Source organism: Cyanistes caeruleus, chromosome 6, assembly GCF_971803275.1.
Source record: "Cyanistes caeruleus chromosome 6, bCyaCae1.hap1.1, whole genome shotgun sequence".
Lineage (NCBI taxonomy): Eukaryota > Metazoa > Chordata > Aves > Passeriformes > Paridae > Cyanistes > Cyanistes caeruleus.
The window spans coordinates 54571673-54585878 of NC_141706.1; the positions used below are offsets into that span (position 1 = coordinate 54571673).

Sequence of the window (14206 nt, forward strand, 5' to 3'; positions counted from 1 at the left end):
TACTATATCAAGAAGGGCAAGCAAATAAACCTGTCCTGTCCTGTCAGCCTCAGCCCCAGCACGCACGCTTGCTTCCTTGAGCACCTGAGGCATGAAATCCACCAGGGCTATTTCTGATCCATCTCGCTTTTAAATAAAACCAGGTATTTCTGGAGAAAGTAATCCGCGTGCCCGTCCATCCGTGCAGGGGAGCAGTTCACGGGGGACAGCCAGGCCACAGGTTCCCGTGTCCTCTGGCTCCCGGGCCGGTGTCCCCGGGCGGGGAGCGGCGCCGGGCAGCGGAGCAGCCAAGGGCCGGCTGCCCTCTCTTGGCCACCGCCACTACAGCAGCCAAAAGCGGGGCTGAAATAGCGGCTGGCGCTGAGGCGACGGGACCGCTTCAGAAGCGCACAGAGGCTTCACGTCGTGTCTCCGAATTGAGAGAAATGTTTATTTAAATGCAGGCCCAGGAGCTGAAGGCGCTAATCTAAACCCACAGAGCCTCTCTAGCTTGGGGTGAGACAAGTGACTCCTTGGTCTTTGTTAGTCCATCCCAATAGTAGGGCTAAGGAACCCCTGCACTGTTCCTTGGGCACTGATAAGAGATACAAATGAAAGAGTCAGGGTTCCTTAGCCTGATCCCCTCCCTTTGGCTCGTGTCATTTATCACAGCAGCCTTTTGCCGTGGAATTTATATTTTGATGAAACACCGTAGCTAGTATTATTTCAGCAAGATTGCCTTTGAGTGGCAGCTGTGGGGTTAAGACACGCATGTGCGTGCATGATAATACTGGAACTTTAGTGAGGCTTAGTGGGGAATGCCATCAAATTTCTAAGATTATTCACTTTATCAGCAATCAAACCTACCAGTTCAGGAAGTATGGTAGATCAGTCTTCTAAATAGTGGTTTCTCTGTGTGTAAAATAGAACCAGGACCAGGAGTTGGACTTGGATGATCCATGTGAGTTCCTTCCAACTCAAAATATTCTGTGATTTTGAAAATAAATGATCATTGAAACAGTATTTAACATATGAATAAAAATATATGGTTAAGCAAAAAAACCCAGTTGATCAACCTTGTAACAACCAGATAAGAAAGCCTGTTAACTAATAAACTGAGACTTCAGTGAGACTTCAGCTACATAGAGTCCTTGTTATCCTACTAGAAGAGAACATCCTACAAAAGATCTAAATTCTACAAAAGATCTAAATTACATTTATGTGCTTGATAAAAAAATGTAATAATAATCTTTTACTTATGAAGACCAAGCTAGCTACTGTTTGTAATGGAGCTCGGGTGGTTTATCCCTGCTGAGGATCTAGCCCCATCCTTTTTATTTTTGTGAGCTAGATTTCTCAGCAATTTACTTATAAGTAAAAGGGAATATGGAATATAGCAAAACTGGGTCTATGCACTGAAATTGCATCCTGCTGCTGGTCCAGTCAGGTTCTGGGTGTAAGACAGGATTGTTAAGTAGCAAACACCATGCTAGGATTTGAATGTATACACTCTATTTTCAGCTCTCTTGCTATGTCACTTTAAATATCTCACTAAACCTCTTAACTCATAGAATTGTTATCTAAAATTTGATAATTATCACAGGCATGTCTTTGCATCTGTGTGTAAGCTGTGGTTTATGAAGCCCCCTTGAATGTCTAGTGGAAAGACACTCTTTGAAGGCTTGTTACTGGTTTGCTGTGTGACATTGATACAGACAGAGCGGTTGCCATTACAAGACAGACAGCCCTTACTGCTGGGGCGATGCTGGCATTGGCATGGGTACACCCCATGTTAAATCTTTAACCCTAGGCAACACTATTTGATGCTCAGAGTTTGGAATCGAGGTAAGCACTTTGTGTCTTTTGAGGAGCTGTGTGAATTTCCTTAGAATCAGAGAGCAGAATGATTCAGAACAAGCTTCAAGGCCAACAGAATGTATATGGATGTAGAGAGGAGAAAGACAGGCCACAGTGATAAAAGAGAAGCTCACAGATGAAATATCTGAGGCATCCACTGAAGAGTAGACGGCCATGAATCAGAATCAGTTGCAATGCGCCACTTTTAATGTGAGAACCCGTGATATCCTTTGAGCTGCAGCAGGAATTTAGATCTTGTTGCAACCAATTTTTGTTCCTCCTAATTAAAACCAGAATGAATTCAATACTCTAATGCAAAATGCTCATATAAATTACTTGTGTTCTTCTACTTGAGTTGACAAGTCAAAACAACCCTACATGGGAAGGGACTGCAATATGCTCTGATGGCCTTTGCACAGTGCTCATTGATAAGACAAACATTTCCTGAGATGCTTGATAAAAAACTGATCTTAAAATCCTTAATAGGCAGGACAGGGTGTGCAGGCTGCCCGTTCAAGCTACCTATTCATCTTGTATGGAGCTTATAAACAGTGGGTGACACGGTGCTATATTTTCATGTGGTTTTATTATTAGTTAACAAAACCAGGAACAATATTTGAATAGCAATTCTGTGTTTGGAAAGGTAGGCACTTTTAAGGCATATAGAGCTGACACGCCTCAAGGCTATACCTCATTAGTTTGCTTATGTTACCTAGCTATATATCTCTGGGAATGGAGTAGGTGCTTTACATACAAATAAAAGATGTGGGAGGAGGAGGAAAGAGGGCTGAATTATTCACTTTTCTGCCCTGCAGCCTGTGTAATCGTGCGTGCTATGGCAAAGTGAATGTAAAATACCATAAGCAAGGTTTGAAGCTGGTGTAAGTTAGTACAGCCCTCTTGAAGTTGACAAATATTATGGGCAGCTTCTGTGAAGGCTTAGACCTGCATTATATTCACTTCTGTGAATGACTGTAAGCAATCAGGTCTGAGGTCCCAGGCCTTGTTTATACATACTAAATAAGTACAGGAAATCAGGGGGGAAAGATCTGAAAGCAAAATAATATTTTGAGTTGTACAGGTTTCTAGACATGTGAACAGGTAACTGGACTCCACTTAGGCAGATAAATGTCAGCTGGCTGCTCTTGAAGAGTAGGAAAAATAGGTGCCATAAAAGAATTCCTGTTCAAGCCAATAATTGAATCTTTTTTCTTTTTTTTTTTTTTTAAATTTCATAAGCAATCTAGATTGGGAATAAAACTCTTAGTCAATGTGACAGGGGCATGGATTAGTACAGGATACTAATCTAAATACTAAATACTAAAAATGCCAGGAAAATGCATAAAAAACCAAATGCAGTTTCTGAGTTAATTAATTGCTCAGCACTGCTAAAGCAATGTAACCATTTATTAAAATAGACAAGGTTTTGTGTGCAAGTCACAGCTGAATTGCCTGCTAATTAAGAGCTAATACTCATTTAGATAATAGTCTTGTCAATAATTGTGGACAAAAGGAAGGAAAATTTTATTAACTGGGAAAAAAAATGGAATTGATGACTTCTGGATATTGAAATCTGAAAAAAATTAATGAGCTTGAGTGATATTGATACTAAATGGTATCAGACACTTCCTGTTGAGTGACTATGTTCTATTAGACACCTGCCAGGACACTCTTCTCTCATCGCTCATCATTATCATTGGCTAGGGTTTTATTGTATATTTGATAATATACTTGAGGGAATGTTTAAATACACTGTGTGGGAGTAAAGAGCATGGGAATAAAAACTCAATTGCAATATTTTCTTTCTTTACCTACTGATAGAAATTCCGAACTTCATAATGTGTATCAAGACGCAATTTGGAAAAATCTATCGACGCCTTATTTCCAAAACTCAGTGGAGGGCTAGTCCAATCCACATATGGGTGTTTAGGCTCCATCCACAAAAGGTCTCAGGTCTCTCAGAACATACCTGGTGAAGTGAATGGCTTGCAGAGAGTGATTCATTGTGGCTTTCCTGGGGAGCAATCCAAAATGAAATACAGAAAAAGGAGCTCCCAGTAGTAAGTGCAGAGACATTATGAAGACTATCCTTTCAGTGCTGATGGCACCATCATAGTATGTTTCACACACTCATGAGCCAGGACCTTGCTTTGTTCTTTAAAAAAAACTTGGCTCTTTCAATTTACATGACCAAGAGTGCTGTCCCTGTCATGACCACCTTAAGGGATTATTTAGAGGTTGTGACTTGTCTGGAAAGTGAGATTTGCCCTTTGCCTTCCAAAAAATTATTTTTCAGATTTATGCCTTACATGCCAAATACCTGGGCTTTGCAAGAAGTAGATCCGTGTTCTTCAGGTCAAACAGGCAAATTGCACATAGTGAGCCAGATGTCACCTTGATTGCAGGCATCAAACAGAAAACTTTGTAGTTCTTTTTCTGACACATTCCTGCCATCTCCTCTGGCGAAGATTTCACTTTCCACTATACCAGACAAGTTTGTATGCTTTTCTATGACCCTAGGGGTAAGCTTTGGCATATCTAATCTTAGCAATCTCTAGTGTAAACTTCAGCTTCTGAGTGAATCACTGAGATTCCCTTTATAGATAATAAGGAACAGGACTGTTTGAGCAAAGTCTTACTGTACTGTAAAGCAGATGTGCAAAATAGGCTGGATGAATCCTGCCTAAAAATACTTCTTTCTTTTCTCTAGAGAGCTTCAGATAACTATCTCAAGATACACTTCTAGAGAGAAGCATGCATATCAATGACATCTATGTAAGATAAATCCCTCTCTAGATTTCAAGGTCTCCCATATCTAAAAGTCACTGAAGAAGGTAATAGAGGGTGAAAAATAGATACTGCTGTCTGTCTTCTCCAACTTCTCTGTCTCAGGCTTCTCCTTTAAAATTTGCAGAAATTATACTAAACTGTTATCAGTTGTCCTATTGAGATAACCAGAAAATGAGTTATGTTTTGTTACTGACTTTCTTGTAGGATCAGTCTGGAAGACTGCATGTCTTCTATTTTGCTTTTCTAAAAGGGCTTAATGAAGAGAATGAAACATTCCAAGTCAGTTGGAGTGAGATCAGCTTTTTGGCAAGATTTTTATGTGTTTTGCCTATTCCCTTTTTATGAAGTTTATTCTAATATTTTTTGTCTTTGGTACAGTTTCCCCCTTATAAACTCTGAGCATAGTATAATGACAGAGAAACTGATATCCATTTAATTCTTTCTTTTATTTCCTTCTCCACGTCTGCTGTTCATTTGCATTCTGAATGTTGTGGGTTTCAGGACTTGGACCTAATGAACTCACAGTTAATTGACCTTGACATTGATCAGTGAGAATGTGACCAGTTAATTTGACTCTGAAGCATATTTGAATGGGAAGTTTTATTTTTCAGCATTCTTAATGGAAAAATGCAATGATACATTGCAAGATGCTGGATGTCTTGGAAACCCATAACATTTACAAAATAAACATCAAATGTAAAGAAATAAACTAGTTGTTGACAAATTGTGACAAGGAGGAGACTTGATCAAGCTTCACTTCAAATTCTGGAAGATGCTGACTGTATCATCAAAAAGTTATGAATGTGTGTGCTGATAGAGGGATTTCAGCCCTCTATGCCTATTGCTGCATAGCTTTAGGTTGCTTTTCTTCAGGTCTAGGCCAATTTTCAAGAAACTGAAACAGTTGTGTATGCAAATAGTTCTGTCAAAAAACCCTCAAACAAAACCAAAATAACCCATGTGCCTAATTCAATCTTTACAATATGGACCTTTTGGAAAATGAGTATGTACATCACAATTTTAATTTTCAAGACCTTTCTGATGAAAACCCATGTCACCACCTGTCAACAATCGCCACATAACAAAATAGTTTAATATGGAGATGTCACAGATAGCAATCTATAGATACATCATGGATAGCCTGTTGGTGGGAAGTTGTTATTTGTCAGGCTCATTCTAATAAACACTCATTTACTTGGTTTTTGTTTATGGTGCTCAAGCTGAGAAATGCAATTTAGCGGGATTGTTTATTTTGCAACTTAATGCTAAATCAGGACTGAGAGGCCTTTCTTGGCAAGGATTGCAAACACTTCTGAATCCAGAGATTAAGTCTGCTTGTATCTGACTGTACTTGATAATTCTTGATTACTAGTGCTGATAAATAAGAGGGCTTATCTAATGGCCATAGAATGAGGATAAAAGTGGTAATTTGCTCAAGGGGCTTAACACTGACATCTTGAAAAGAGAATCCTTGGAATGAATTGAGCCATATACTCATGTCAGGGCCATCTATTGCTATTTATTATAACTTCAAAACCCCACTGCTTAAAATCACAGAATCATCAGTGTTGAAAGAAACCTTCAAAACTATCCTTCCCAACTGTTGACCATAACTACCCCTAAACAATATCTGCAAGTGCCACATCCAGATGCCTCTTCGAACACTTCCAGAGGCAGCGACTCTACCATTTCCCTGGGCAAGTAATTTCAATGCTTAAACCTTTTGACTGGAAAAAAAATAAAAAAAAATCTAGTACCTAATCTGAACCTCCCCTAAACTCAATTTAAGTCTATTCTTGTCCCTTCACTTGATAAGTGTCAGAAGAGACTGACCCCCACCTGGCTGCAATGTGTTTTCAGGTGGCTGTAGAGAGAATATAAAGTGCCTCCCCAAGCCTCCTTTTGTCCAGGCTAAACACCCCCAGTTCCCTCAGCTGTTCCTCGTGAGAGCTGTGCTCCAGACCCTTCCCCAGCTCTGTTGCCCTTCTCTGGACACACTCCAGCCCCTCAGTGTCTTTCTTGTCTTGAGGGGCCCAGAAGTGAACACAGGATTTGAGGTGTGGCCTCACCAGTGCTGGGTACAGGGGGACAATCCCTGCCCTGCTCCTGCTGGCCACACTACTGCTGGCACAGGCCAGGATGCCATTGTCCTTCCTGGCCACACCTGGGCACAGCTGGCTCATGTTCAGCTGCTGTCAAATGGCACCCCCAGGTCCTTTTCCACCAGGCTGCTTTCCAGCCACTCTGCCCCCAGCCTGTAGTGCTGTGTGGGGCTGTAGTTACCAAATGTTTTAATAACTTTTGTCTTGAACAGTATAGAAGATCTATGTAAACATTGTTGCTCATATTTATATAAAGACATCCAAGCCATTGCTAGGAAGAATGTATTATCTAAAGATGGGAAAAATTGAATTGATGATGATATTAATGTTCATAACTGTAAAGATTATCAGGCATAAGTTTACTAAGATTGTGGGGACATAGTCCAAGCTCATGAATTGTCCATTGGATCAGAAATCCTAATATCAGGTCTATTTTGTTTTCCTATATTTGACCACATTTGTGTTAAGAGTGGAAGTTCTTGGTAGGTATTTTTATAGAGACTGTGAGCATACAATAATGTCCAGTAAAATTAATGATCTCATAAAGTCTGTGACCAAACATTCTGAAATTTTCTTTGATTTATGGACATGAACACGCAACAAACTTAAAACATACGACAAACTTCAGTGCAATTCTCTCACAGTTTATTCAGTGTGAGAACAAAACTTTACTAAGTGCTTGAGATGCATGTGGTTTGTCTCAACCTTTGTCTCTCATCAGGTTCATCAAAGCTTTTAGGAGATACAGAAGCTTTTTGATGAAAAGCAGATTTGGACTGCAGGATGATACTGAATTTCGATTTTATTTTTTTTTTTTCTTTTTTGCAATTCTGAAGTTTTTTTAAAGCAAAGTGGCTTTTAACAAAGAAGAAGAAGAAGAAAAAAGGTGTGATTGTAGACAGTTTAAAGTAGAGCATCTAGACAGAAAAAAAAAATTTATTTCTTTTCGTTCCTCCAAGCTGTTAAAAGCACCTGGTAGCTGATGAACCTTTCAGTCTAGCAGGGAAGTAGAAGTTCAGCATTTAACTGGAAATGTCATGCAAGTGTCAGATTCATTATCTTTTGAGGTGTCTCACAGCTTTTACCTACAGTCCGGCCTAGCCCTCTTCATGAGATGGTGATGGCTCTGAAAGGTATTAATGTTTTTATTTTATCAAGAAACTTTCCCTCCCTTTCACTGCTAAGTTAAAAATAAAGACAAGGAAAACTAGCCAAGCAGTTCTCTCTCTCCTCCTAAATCACCTTGATGTTTGTTGTTCCAAACAGGCTTATTTTCCAGCTTTGCCTGGCTGTTTGGTAGGCTGGTAAAGAGATGAAGGATGTTTAAAAAAGTGACTTCTGCAGAATGAGACTCAAGGCAAAAAACACTGAAAACTTCTTTTAGGTTGTTTCTTCTTGGATTACTGAACTTTTTTCTTTTCAGTATTTGGACAGCTCTTTCTTAGAGGCCATTTGACAACGATTTAGGGATGTCTCTGCCAGCGTCACCTCACTCCATTTTCACATTTGTCCTAACAGCTTCACCATCTCCCTGTATCCTACTGCAGCTCAAATGTCCATGTAGAATACCCATAACTGCCTGTCTCTCACCTTTATCCTTTTAGGTTTTGTCTGTTCAACAAAACTCCTCCCTACTATTTCACTCCTGGCTCTTCGTCTTTTATCTTCTGGTTGTCCAAATCCCTAGACAGTGAATCACACAATCAAAAAGGGGAAGTGAAATGTAAAAATAGGGTGCCTGGATAGTTTATGCTTTGGGGAATGGCTCCATCAGAGCTTGTTTTTGTGCAGTCTCACCATGGAAAGTAGGCAGGAGTTGGGTGCTTCATGTCAGTCCAGTACATTTGATCCAGGTCTGAAACCAGAACCTGGCTAGCACTCAACCACTTCTCTCCCCTCCTCCTCCTCTTGCTGCCAAATGCAATAATTTTCTTTCTTGAAAGCTACTGATCATCCTGCTTCAGTCCAATGGCCTTCAGGAAAACAGTGAATTTCAGGCATGTGGTCTGAGAAACTCCTTCATTTTCTCATCAGTTTTTGCACTGACTGCAGGAGGGCAACGAAACCACTGCACTTTTCTTTTTCAAAGAAGGCACCTAGCTGACAGTGCCCTCAAACACCTCAGCCTTTTAGAGAAAGAAGCCAAAAGCATAATAAACACACCGAAATCATAAATCCATTGCTATAATAGAGCTTGCTGTTACAGAGCTTAGTTGGCTTGCCTGTGCATAGCTAGTTGTTTTCTTTCTGCATAGCAGCATGTAATTAAAATATTCATATGCAGATTGCAGCCCGTTTAGGGCTGAAGGCTGCTAGATGCTGAGCAAAATGTGAGTAGTGCTGAGATTTCAGCTGCCAAGGAAGAGAGAGGATGCTCAAAGTAGTCTGAGTTGGCCAGCATCTGGCAGACTGCCTTAACATTGATTTGTTCTTATGTTAAGATAAAACTGGCAAGGAACAGGAAAGCAGTTTAGGGCTCAATTAACAAACAGCCTTTAAAAAATGTATTTCACTTTCTGCCTTAGGCTTTGCCTTAGGGCTAGCCCTGCTCACAGAGCTAAGACTAAGAGAGAAAAACTGCTTATATACATAATAGCCTGTAAACACTTATCCCCTCTATAATAAGGGCAATTCAAAACATCTCAATGTCAGACACTCTGGTACGAGAATCAATCAGGCTGGTATTAGGTCAGATTATTCAGTAGAAACCTTGGAAAAGGTTTGTTTGTTTGTTTGTTTGTTTGTTTAAAGTTTTCATGGTGTTTGAACTCGAAAAAATAAAATATTATTTTTTGAATTTGGGCATAAAGTAGGCTGGGCTGAAGAAGTTATATGGCACAAGGAGATTGTTTCTTTGTCCTGGTCATGGAGAATATTGTGGTGGAAAAAGTTAAGTTGGGTTGATGCTGTTGATGTTGTATATATTATGCTAATGTAATATGCTGGACATATCACATTAGATAAATATATTAATTATGGCAGTTGTTACATCTTTCCTGTTGCACTTCACAAAGGTGCAGAGGGCCTATGCTGTAACTGGGGGTAGCTTTGATTAAGCTTGTGTGTTCTTACAAAGGTTTATGTTATGGCAAAGAAGAATGGTGTTTTTGAGAAGTGTTTTTGGAAAAGCAGTGGGAGTCATCTCTGCAGAATGACTGTGACTGGGGCCATGGTATGGTGATCCACCTTCTAGGAGTTACTGCCTGGAGAGAGGATGTCCCACTGCTGCTCTCCCTATCTGCAAATCATCTAGGAGACTGGGGATTTGAAATTCTTCAATGCATTACAATTCTTTTACTCCTTTAATAGTGTCAACAGCCATACCATCCCTGGATGAATTTTCTGAGGTTTTGCAGATGTCTCTGTGCAGAAGTTAAAAGTTAAATCAATAAAATGGCAAGACAAATATCCATCTGGTTTATCTTATTAAGTTTATTTCTGATTATCTGACTTTGTGAGACCTTTTTGCCTTTCCTTCAAGGCAGGTATTCAAATTCAGGTGGTATCAAGAGAGAATAATTCCTTCTAGAGCAATGTTAGTCTACATTCTGTTTGTCTATACAGTTTCCCTAAGTTGCTATGGCAGTGCTGATAAGGAGATCTATTTCGCCCTTCTATGTATTTGTTTTTCATTTTGGAGAGTAGAGTAAAGTAGAGAAGTAGAGAAAGAGTGTGTCTGATCACACACTTCCTTTGTTCCCTTTGGAGAAAGGTGCAGAGTAATATTTTCAATTAAGCTGATTCAAGGTTTATTAGCACTGTAAAAAGCCTGGTTTTGCTGCCCAAATGATTGAGCTTGGGCTAGCTTACATTATGGGGAAGAAAAAGATAGCAGAAAGGATATGGGAAAAGATGTTGCACAGTGAGATAATGAGCTTTGGAGAGACAGACCTGCTGGTTTTGCTTCTGCGAGGGCAACAGGATGCAGGTATTACCTTTGGGAAGAAGACACACCACCTCTTTAGCAAGAGAAGCCACAAGAATTGGCCCTCAGGGGTCAGGCTACCATAATTCTGAGCAACTCAGCCAATTGGCCTCAAAGAAGCACAACAATATCATTGCATTCTCTCTTTCTTAATGGGAGCTTCTTTTGCTGAACTTACACGAAAAGCACAGCATGGGATGTAGGCACAGGAATGACAGATGCTGCTCTGCTGTTCTCTATTCACTGCTCATGTTCAGATCTGTAACAAGGAGATGATCCAAGGGGGATGGTAAAAGAAAAAAAACATTCAACTAGCCTTTTATAAAGGTTAGACAAAATATCATACTGGAAGGTTTGGTTTTAGGTTGGTTTTGGATTTTTTTTGTTTTTTTTTAATTTCATATCAGCTGCAAAAGTTGAGGTTTGAAAATAAGGACGATATGTTTTTTTTTGTAAGTCTGAAGAATCCCTTTGAAGGTTAATTTATCATAAGCTTGTAAATGACATGCCTTTTTCATGAAAAGTTGAATAGTAGCCATAAACAAGTACACGATCTCTTATTTGTATCCAAGTGATAGTAGCTGATATAGATAGATAAATAAAATGCTTTAATAAATAACATGAGCAACTAGTTCTTGAAATAAAATTCTTTTGCAATCAGACAGTGCTTTTTTAATATTCATTCTTGCTAGGGAATTGGAATTACAATTGTTATCTACATTATGTATATTCAGTTTTGCAATGGAAGTTTAATTCTATTTTTTGAAGAGGTCTGATATGAAAAAATATAAGAGTATTTTAAATTTCCCCTTGAAAAGCCATTCAGATTTTAAAGAACAGTCGCTATTAAATATTACACTTGGTTAAAGATAGTAGTTTTTCATCTTTGCTGAGACTGGGTTTTTCCCTGTAGTCCAGAATACCTGAGTGCTTTGTCTTCTGTGAGGGTGAAGTCCTTTATTTTCTTACCATGATATATTTTAATGTGGCACCTGCTGCTGTTATTGGAAGTATTGGAAGACTTCACAATCTAGTTTTAAAGACAGATAAATTAATAGGGATATTGTCTAATTTTTTTTCTCTCAGATTTGTTTCATTGTCTATCCCTATCATTTAATATCTTAAGATGATAGGGCATTAAAATTTGTTTGTGTGGTACCTGGTAGACCTGAATTCAGGTGGAATATCTCAGCATTATATTCATCATAATTAGCCATTCGTGTTGCATCAGCAGGAACAAGTCTTCTGAACAACTTTCAAACACTCCTGTTTCTTGCAGCCCTTTCAGTCATAGACAGACTACCTTATATTTTGTTAATCCTGTAGAGATGTTGTGTATCTTTATCTGTAATGCCTTCTTCAGCTCTGCCTGTACAACTCTTTCCTTTCCTTTATCTTCTTTTTTCTGCCTTTCTATTCTACTCTGCGTGTCTGTTTATCCTTTCTCAAATAAATAGTTCACAACTTTTTGTGGTATATTCCACAGAGTCCCAGCTGACAGTCTGTGTTTGGCATAAATGAGTGGAACTTATGCAATTGGAAAAAAATCCTGACTGGGTTTAGGTGGAGTTGTTTGTGGTAGAGATAAAGACCAAACTGGTTTGTTAAGTTGTGTAAAGTCTCCAGAATTCAGTGCTGGATAAGGAAAGGAGTGGACAAAAAGGAAATCTTTCTGGTATTTTAAAAGACTTTCAGCTAATTATTTGGTACCTTGATGTTTCCAAATACAGTCTCATTTATAAATCAGAACTGCAAAAATTCTTGCAAATGAGTGAGGCTTACAAAGAAAAGAATCATTACAACATTTCAGCTCCTTAAGAAATGATGTTTGCTGAGTGTGTGTCTAAGGATGAACTCATAGTTCTAAAACACAGTTTGTAATCATAATCTGTGATTCTTTTCTACCTGTACCCCAGACTGCTTGTAATTCACTTAATTTCTCCCTTTCTCAGAGGCTATAGCAATACAACTTCTTCACCATGAAAATAAAATTATAAATCACAATTTGTTTCTCTTGAAAAGCAGTGTAGTATCCATTTTTTGAGAATCAATTTGGGAATCATGGAGTGAAAATACTTTTTCCACTTCCTTTCTTTTTCTCCTTCCCATAAGAAGTATTTGCACTCCTAACCCCTCTTCCATCCTCCTCATGTTTTAGTTACTTGTCAGTAAATAAATTCTTGGATACAGCAATATTTCATGCACTATCTTCAGCTTCTCTGCAATTAATATTCTGTCCTGTCATTTAAGTCCAGTCCAGTGTTCCTAATGTCAAACTCTTTTTGTTCAATATGACCAGCATGGTAGCATATGTCTCCACATTGAGCCCCACTGTCAATTCTGGAGGTATCTCCCATTAATCAAGAGGGCTGCTTTGTCATAGTGTAGCTAAAGTTATCACCAAATTTTAAGTGCAAAGTTTGAATAGTAATGACTCCTCTTTTGTTAAATGGAGTTAACACAGTGAATAGCTTCCCTGATGGGTTATTGTATTAGTCTTTCAGAACATTGACTGATTTGTTTTTATTACCATGAAAGCTTTTGTCTTATGAAAATTACTTGAGACCACAGGTCAATGTTTTTCATGTCACATCTCTATAAGAAGTACATTGCTTTATTATACTTCAGTCACTGCAACCTGTATGTTACTTAAATTTATTTGTCATGATACCACTGCCAGTCTGCCATTAAATTGTTAAAGGATTTTCAGGAAATATTGTTGCAGTAACCTTTAGAGGAAGACATATGAAAATGGACTATATCTGTTAATTAACATTTCGAACTGCAAACTTTCCAAAGTATAAGGCCTGGTATGAATCACTACACATGAGCAGAATACTTAGAGGGGTGATGATCATGTTTTTCACAACATGATCCTTCAAGTTCAAATTGCCTATCTATCTATCTATTTAAACTAGGAGACTAAACTGTTAAAGAACAAAAATTGAGTCTAGAGAAAGATTGAAATATACTTCTCTCTTTTGTCCATCCACACCCGTATCAGAAATAAAATGGCCTGTGATTCTTGTCTGTCTCAACATTTAAAAATTGCAGCTCACAGAAGGAAAACAGAGAGCATAAGGGACGCATAAGAAAGAAGAGAACCCATGGGAAAAGCTCCTGAGGTGTTTCAGGTTAAGCTGAACCAGGGATCCCAAGTCTTGGATACATCACACTCCCCACTGGAGAAGGTTCTGACAGAGAAGATTGCTATCTCTGAGCCAATATGCTGCGATGCTTCCCAGACATGTCCTGGGAATAAAAAATTGGACTTGCATACATATAAACTGAAGCTGGGGAGGATTAAGCTTTCCTGCTCCAGACATTGTCATCTCTAACAAGATTGGTATGTTGAGGGATATTTAGAACATTAATTGTTTATACTTCAGGGCTGGTCAGAATTCCTGAAGCTGCAGTTCTTAATGCTGATCCCATAGTACTATAAATTCCTGAAGATGACAGAATCCAGCACTGTTGAAGAAAGAGGCTCACTGCTTTTCTGCTTGTTAAGTTTTCATCTACATTGATTCCCTGACATGGTTTGGTGTGGGGC

General features: G+C 38.8%; 1 protein-coding gene across 6 annotated transcripts in view; it reads left to right on the forward strand.

Moving 5' to 3' along the window:
* The window catches only part of TUNAR (transmembrane neural differentiation associated intracellular calcium regulator), a 161445-nt gene that overhangs the window by 81452 nt on the left and 65787 nt on the right, over positions 1–14206 (forward strand). The gene's annotated exons all lie outside the window — the stretch shown is intronic.